The following is an 8471-nucleotide window of genomic DNA, read 5'->3' as shown; positions in this document are numbered from 1 at the left end:
TTGGTGGGCAAAGCGCCGCAGCTTATGCAAACTCCAGCCAAATCGATATAAGACAGGAAATGCAAATTAATATTAAAGTGGTGGGATACCTCCAACTTGCAAAGCAGACAATATTTGTAGGATGCAAAGGCAGAAGGGCATAGAAGGTTCTCCCCAGTAAGCTCCCATGAGTCTTTTTCTCTCTGTCTTGTGCAAAAGCTTTATCTTCTGGGGCACGGAAACTTTATTCCAGCTCCTAAAGACGTGCTTGACAAACTTATGGCACACCTTATTTTATAGTTAGCATGCCGTTTGAAAATGGCGGTGAGTTTAAGGGGAAGCTGGTAGTTGTTCAAAGGAATATATCTGTATTTCTATATGCATTTCCTTTTATCTCTATTGATAGAAAAATACATATAGATTTATAGAGCGAGGGACAGATAAATAACTTCTAAAGCTGTCAGGCATTTAATACTGTTATTCCTATGTGGTTCATTTGATTAAAGTGCCTGTATTATTGATTACATTGTAAATCTGTTAATGACAGCATGGATTCAGTGGAATATCTAGATTTGTTTCCTACACTGTCATCAGGAAAATTCTTACGGAGGAAGACTTACGATACATCTGCTGATGGCGGACTGTCCCTCTTGCCCAGGATTTGTGGCCTATTTAATGCATGCCACAGGCACAGGCTGACATCGGCAAAGCATGCCAACTCGAAGTTGTTTACAGCTGTCACCCAAGTATCCTCTCCGTGCCACCAGCTAGCATCACTCACTTTAACAGTTCTGCCGTGTCAATAGCCTCTATGTGCTAAGTGACCAGACCACCACCTTCCACGTTTGCACCTTTCAAGAAGTCTCTGAAATTAGAGTTGTCCAGACTTCCTCAGTGGTGAGAATAACCCCTTCCCTCGGGGTGAATGCTTGTTATTCAGAGAACTTTCTGGGCCCTCCACTAGAGATCCTTATTTAGTAGTGAGGGCAGGCAGGGCTTCTAGCACACCTAACAAGGGTCCCAGGTGAGTCGGGCCGGCAGAAAACTCTGGGTCACATTGCCCAAAAGAGTGTGTTGGTGACAGTTTTGGTGTGAGCTGGGGTCTCACATATAACCTGAGCTGCATGCCTTCTGCCCCTTCGCTGGTGATGCGGTCCACCTTTGCCGTTCAGGTGTTTTGGGGACCACCTTTGACCTTTAACACCTTGACATGCTTGTTTCACTTTACTGCCATTACCTGGAGTCCTTGGCTACTTGTCTCCCGGTACCTGGTACTCGGTTCTCTCTCCTGTAGGTGGCTCCCTGTGTAGGAGGACGGGCACAGGGACACTGGGTGATTAAGTCCCTTCAGATTCTGCTCACCTCCAGGAGAGCAGCTTGGGATCCTGGTGAAACAGCTCTTTTCAGTTTTGCCACCCAGAGAGACCCTGAGAAGCGGCTAATTTGATCACAACGTGACACTGATGTCAGGGCCACCACCTCGTGACTGCCCTGTCCCTGAGTTGTTGTTCCTTCTGTCACTAACCGCCCTCTTTTCCATACCTGTAAATTAGATAACACACACACATGCACACGCCCACCCTTTCCAAAATTCTCAAACATAATTGTAAATAGCCCTACCTATGGGTGAGGTCCAGTTATCTCTCGTAGGGCTACTGGGCTCATCCAAATTAGAGGCTGTGATGAGGCACCTGTTTAGGTGACCCCAAGCATCCAAATATAGATAAAGAGGCCTCCTCTTTCCTGAACGCAAGGAAGATCTCAAAGAACGCTGTCGCAAACTGCACCGGCTACTGTGGGCCACTCGGCCAAGGTACCACGCGCCACACCTTTAAAAAGAGTCGTCGTTTCTTCCTGGTTCATTTCATCGTCTCTGCCCACGTTTATCGCCACCTTGATGCTGTTACTTGTGCCGTTCCCCTCGCCTGGAAGTTCTCTCCTGTCCTTCCACCTACCCAAACTCTAAGCATTAAAAAAAGGAGTCCTCTCCTCAGGCTTCTGATTCTTCCAGCCTTCAGTGAGCAACTTCTTTTCTGAATTTCTAATCCTGCGTGATCTTTGTTTTTTTTTTTTACAACATTTAAAGTGGGATTTATTTGATGAATTGCATGAAGCTTTCAGAACATTTGCTGCAACTCAAGTAGAAGGAGGCAAGTGTTCACATAATATGTTAACCTGTAGTCAAGAAAGACATTTCAGCTAAAATATGTCAATCCCCCAATCTGAAATCACTTAAACATTACTGATGTAGTATTTGGAAGAATTTCTGTATACAAGATTTTTCAGACTGACATATATAGTACTCAGTGCTTCAAGGGCTAGGTAAAATTAATTCTCTTCTGTTCAACAGTGCCTCCTTTCCACTAGATAAAGTTTGGTCTCCAGTCCCACTATCCAGTGCCTGCCTTACATTGAGTTGTACTTCACTGGACCACCTAAAGTGTTTACATTATATAAAAGGCTTCTAGATCACTTGGTTCAAGTGTAATAGCTGCTTTCATTAATGTCGCAGGAGTAAGGGAACTCTCTCCAATAATTCTCAGGTTGATGAATTTGATTTTCCAAGTACTCTCCACAGAAGGGCAGTGGATGAGTCCAAAAATCTGCTCAAAAATGCCGCAACAGGTGTTCCCTCGGTGGACGGTCCCAGCAAACTCTAACCATAATGAGACCATGGGGAGAAGAAGTGCATTTCAGTCCATGGGAATCTAGGTTGGGACTGAGAAAAAGATATTCTTCATTCACTAGTGACAGCAGACGAAGTCTCACAATTTCTGCTCCGTGGTAGTCGATATCACATTTTGTTTCAGATGTGTGGTAATAGAACCTAAGCTTGACATCATGCCAGAAGTGCTGTGGCCCCCGTTCTTCTTGACGTGGTCCCAGAATAGCATTCTGAGAATTAAGAAGTTCAAAGCACCAGTGACAGGATTCTGCACCTAATCGACGAAAATCAAACTTTTCAGCTTTTTTATCTTCTTTCTCCGGCTGTTCAAAGAGTCTCACGTCCTCTGTCTTACGTGGCTCTGCCATTTCCTTCGGTCTGGGTTGTGGCTGCTCTTTCTAGGGACCCTTCGCATGCTGGATAACACTGTGTTATGCAGTAGCTGGAGGTATAATAACCCACTGTGTCGCCAAGTACTTAAATGTGATTTTTCGGTGGACTATTTTACACCTCAGAAGTTCTTCTGCACTTTGACTGTACACTAATATTGCACGAATGGCATCTTGGTGGTCCTCAGGCTGCACCAGGGGGTTGGTGATGGTATCGCGTAGGGCCATGATCTCGTCGTTGTCCAATAGGCCGAGCAGGTTATGACAGCCCTCCATCTCTGGGTAGCTGAGCCCCGACTTCTCAGCCCCCAGAAAGGGGGGGAGCGGATGCCAATAACGTCGCCCCCTCAGGCCCCCCAGGCTGGCACCTTGGCAACAGGTACCCTAATCCTGCGTGGTCTTCATGGCGCAGTTTGCGTTTGACTGCATACTGTTTGTATCATTAAATACCATTTCAATTATACATTTTCGTTAGATCCGTGAACATTATAAATTCCATTTTGGCATTCCTTTGGCCAAATTCTCTTTCTTTGATGGGCACTTATTTTCTTCCTTTTATTGTTAATGAGCTTTTCGAGCGCCTGCCTTCTGTTCTAACTAGATGGTCAGTTAGTATATCAGTCGGAAAAGACCTACTGAACACCCACCGTGTGCTGGCGAAATGTGTTCAAGGCAGATTTATTTTCACTGTCATGGAGCTCACAATCTTCCAGTTTTCTCCAGTAAGAAACCCCTGTTTCCTCAAAGAGAATTGCATGTTTTAAAGTCCTTTATTCCTGCTGTGGAGATACCCTCGCAAACAAGATATAAAGCACCCATCCCGTAAGTTTGGCTACAAGAATGTATAACGGGGAGTATAGAGAATTCCCATTGTCATGTCTAAAAGTAAGTAAAAGGGAATAATAGCGATTACATATTTACCATTTTTTGAGCAATTTCTGTGAGTCAGGCACTCTATAAAGCCTTTCATATGTATTAACTCATTTATTGCTCACATCAACTCAATCATGATAGACAATCACATTACTGTTATCTTCATGGCACAGAAAAGGAAACTGAAGCCAGGAGAGATTAGGTAACTTGTCCAAGATCAGGCAGCTGACAGATGGTGGAGTTAGGGTTAAACTCAGATATTTCAACTCCAGAACTCAGCACAATATAAGTGTTAGTTACTCTTTCATATAATCCCTCAGTCCCTTGTCTGTACAGTGGGGATGTTAGGTTTGATCTGATGTATCCCAGTTTATTTCTGTAACGGGTGTATGATCAGAAATCCATCTGTGTATTAATTCCAAGGATCTTTTAATGATAAATTTTACTGAATTAAGAGTGTCTACACTTAGTGGTTGAGTATTAGATGTGACTCCACCATGATTCAAATGTACGTGAAGGTATGATTTATACCTATTTTCCTTCTGTCAGCAGTCCTTCATTATGTCAGTTGGGTGATGTAAATTTAATGGAGGTAAACTGCAGCTGCTCAAAATTGTGTGGCTAATGACATTGCACTTCAGTTATAATTGGTACTTGATCCAGGGATGCTAGAGGTACACCTGGCAAGGTTAGTTCTACAAAAGGACCAGTGGGGCTGGTGGCAAATGCCTGCTGTCCTGTGAAGTCATATGTGTTGGCCAAACTGATAGAGAACATTTGCTAACAAGCCTTCTGGGGCACACCGTTGGCCCCCAGATCACTGCGAGTGCAGTGGAGTGGAAAGCTCACAGCCAGGCAGATCTGCAATGCATCCCTACTGACACCTGTTCAGCTTTCTGAGCCTGGCCCAGCGTCTGAGATCCTGTAGGAGAGCTGTAAGGTTTAGATTTGATACAGATAAAACATCTAGCATAAAGCTAGTATTTTGGACTTGCCAGCCTCTATGATCGTATGAGCCAATTCCGATAAATAAATAAATAAGATATATGGAGAGAGATGCATGTAGAGATGCATGTATGTATATGTGTATTGGGTGGTGATAAAAAATGTATTTTTTACTCTAGGTCAAGGTCAAAAACAGTTTCAAAAGTACTGCCTTGGGTCTTATCATGACCAATAATTGCACCATCTCCAAAAGCCCTGCAACATCACATCTTATTTCTCTAGTTGCTCACCTCAGATCCGCTGGTTTTACCGTTTCTCACTGTTTGATACACACTCACACCTTCCCTTTTCTCCCACTCAGCTTAGGTTCTATGGTTTTCATACAGTCCCTCCCTTAACTCCCTTTTCTTCTTTGACTTCAGAGTATTTGTTTGACACACCCCACCTTGGTTCGTCCCTAATCTTGATGTATTTCAGCCTGGACCCAGGCAACAAACTGCACATGACTCAAGAAAGTATAGCCGTGCTGATTTGTTGTACTTTAAGTTCATGGCCACAAGTGCCAAGTGGGCTGCTGTGCTACATTTCTGGGTCAATTCACTCTCCTGCTCTCAGACAGTACAGTTTCACACCCTTGTGTTTGTTTTCAATCTCAGGCAAACTCTGTCCACAAGGAGGCAAAGACACCTGTTTTCATTTTGTTATGTAGCTAAAGATTCCGTGATAAAGAGTGTATTTTTCTTCTAAGACTTAGTAAAAGTCTCATGAAAGGTTTTAATTAACTGGGTTTGGGTCATTGGCCTGGTTGTGAACAAATCACTATGGCCAAGTTCTGGCTTTTGTGTCCACGCCTGTAAAGCAGGCTGGATCCATGCTTCCCAGGCCACATGGGCTAAGAATGAGGGAGTGATCATTCCCCAGAGAGATGTTTTGGCTCGCCCGTGTAAAATGAGACAGGAGTCTTGTGTATGAGGTTGTATATGAGGTTCGTAACACAATGCCCAACCCATAGCAAGTAAGCATTAGCTCGATACAAACGGCACATAGAAAAGCTTTGGGATGTAGACAGAGTTCTACTTAGATAAAATCTATAACCCTAAAAGCTTCCATCACTGAACAACAAAAAAATGAAAATAAATAAAATATGATCTCTCTTCTTGCTCAAGATTCTAGAACAGAACCACAAAATGCATCTAAGGAAAGAGGAAAAACGGAAATAAACTTACAAGCAAAAATCAATGAATCAGAAAATAGAAAATGGTAGTTTTACTTCTCAGTTTTTTGTTTTTGAACAAAATAAATAAACGTACGTAACTCTGGCAAGCTTAATTAAAAAAATAAAGGAGAGGCTAAAACACACGTGTACTAAATAAGAATTAGAATCATGAAGTAAACAGATCCAGTATTCTAAAAATTATCATTGAATACTATACACAGTTTGAACACTGATGAATAGAATGATTTTAGCATGTTTTATGTTTATTAAGCAAATATTATACAAGTGAAACACGACCGTATTGTCATAGAAAGAAATCAAACAATTAAGTACAGCAAAACCAAGAAATCCCCTTTCCCACATCTCTTGAACTCGTCTTCTTAAAGATAACCACCGTCAGGAGTTGAGTGTTCATTGTTTTCCCCCACTAAGGCCTATACATATGTGTGTATTTATGTCTTTGGTGTCATATGGGAAAATCTACATGTGAGATAATATTATCCGTGCTGCTCTGGAACTTCCTTTTTCACTTAAGCAAATGAGTTGATGGTAAATCCAGTGTTGACATGTGGATCTGCCTCATCCAATTTTACAGCTTCAGCGTGTTCCTTGGGAAGGTAGCCTTTTAAATTACTTAACCACGTCTCTGTTGATGGACATTTAGGATGTTAGAAACTTTGCTTTTATCAACAACATGGAAATTGAGCATCTCTGCATCTTTGGGCACCAGTGCAAGCATTTCTTTAGCATAAATTCCTGGAAGGATTTATCATTTCTAGTTTGATAGAGGGCGGCAACTCACCTTCCTAAAAGTCAACAACAATATACTTTTCGCATTACTCTTTTAGATTTTTTTTTTTTTTGCTCATTCTTGAAAATCTTTTCTATCATCAGTGTTTTTACTCTGCCAATAGGATGAGGCCACCCAGCAATATATCTCATGCTTTCACTGCTCCCCAGCAGTAATTTCTATTACTTATTGATGAGAAGAGTCAAAAGATAAAGCTCCCTCCTCAGTTTTCATCTCTCCAGACTTGGGAATATTAGTAAAATTTCTCAGGTTTATGTCTCTTCACCAGAATGGTTTCTAGGGATTGAAACAGACGTAGGAGCAGAATCAAGTTTATCCCCAGCTCTGCTCAAATTGAATTAGGTCTCCTCTCTTTCTTTCCTTCCTCCCTCCCTCCCTCCCTTCCTTCTTTCCTGATACATTTTGTAATGGGAGAGAGGTAGCTTGTTTCTTAATTTTTACTCATTTCTTTAGGTATTGGCAAAGAGGTTTTCTGTGAAGAAATTTCAATCTTAAGGCAGAAGTCGAGTTGATTCTTTTCTATGAATGCAATGGTCTCTTGCTCATCACTGACAATAGTAATTTTACTTATTGAAAAGTGTTTTTGCTTCTTCACTTTGCAGTTTTACCTGTGGATATTGTTCCTTCTTTTAATGCAATCAAGTATCGATCTTTCCTGGTGGTTCAAAGCAGGTTGACCAAATGTTATTACTGATGTTTGACTATTTTGTAACCTACTAAAACAGTGAATTCATATTTTGCAAGTCTCGTAAGACCCTCTGTTTCTCTGCCTATGCTTTTCTATGTTGTTTGGTCATCGATAGGGTTACCAGGTGTGGGGTGGGCTGGCCCCTTGTGAACCAGAACCTCTGAGGGCTTCCCACTGCCGAGCCACACCGCAAGCGGGAGGGGCAGAGGGAGGAGGTTGAGCACTGCTTCCCATTTCATCACCCTGAGGAACTGCTCCTCCACTTTTCATACCCACCTGTTGACTATGGCATTGAGACTACACGGAACCACGCTCATCTCTGCGGCAGCGTCTCCTACAGCAGGGGTCCCCAACCCCTGCCCTGGGCCGTGCAAATGAAGCTTCATCTGCCGCTCCCCATCGCTCCCATTGCCGCCTGAACCCATCTCCTCCCGACCACCGCCCCCCCAGCCGCTCCCCTCCTCCCGACACCGCCCCCCACCCCCGCCCCGGTCGGTGGAAAAATTGTCTTCCACAAAACCGGTTCCTGGTGCCAAAAAGGTTGGGGACCGCTGCCCTACAGCATGTTGGGTAGCACTTGGTTCCCTGTATCTACTCTATTCTTCTGTCTTGCTTCCATGCATTCTGCAACATTTCTGGTCTACTTGTTACACTTGTTACACTTTTTCCTTTATTTTCCTCCCCATAAGGTAATGGGCGTGCTCACTTTACTATATTGATCTAAATTCTCATGAATGATTTTAAGGAATAATTACTGACTCAAGAAATGTTAGAAGATCTGAATATAAAAACCATGATTTTTTGAAATTGTTGATGAATATCCTTCCCCATTAGGGCTCCAGATCTGAATTGCTTTATGGATAATTTTTATATTACTCTCACACAAATTATTTATACTCTTGCAG

The 8471-nt window shown here is 42.7% G+C and overlaps 1 pseudogene; it reads right to left on the bottom strand.

Annotated features, from left to right (window-relative positions):
- Positions 1–2385: 2385 nt before the first annotated feature.
- On the bottom strand, positions 2386–7991 carry LOC136139182 (uncharacterized protein C3orf38 homolog pseudogene; annotated as a pseudogene).
- Positions 7992–8471: the final 480 nt, after the last annotated feature.

This window comes from Phocoena phocoena, chromosome 19 (assembly GCF_963924675.1).
Source record: "Phocoena phocoena chromosome 19, mPhoPho1.1, whole genome shotgun sequence".
NCBI classification, from domain to species: Eukaryota; Metazoa; Chordata; class Mammalia; order Artiodactyla; family Phocoenidae; genus Phocoena; species Phocoena phocoena.
Note: the sequence above shows the minus strand (reverse complement) of the source record. Positions and strands in the feature narration are given on the sequence as shown.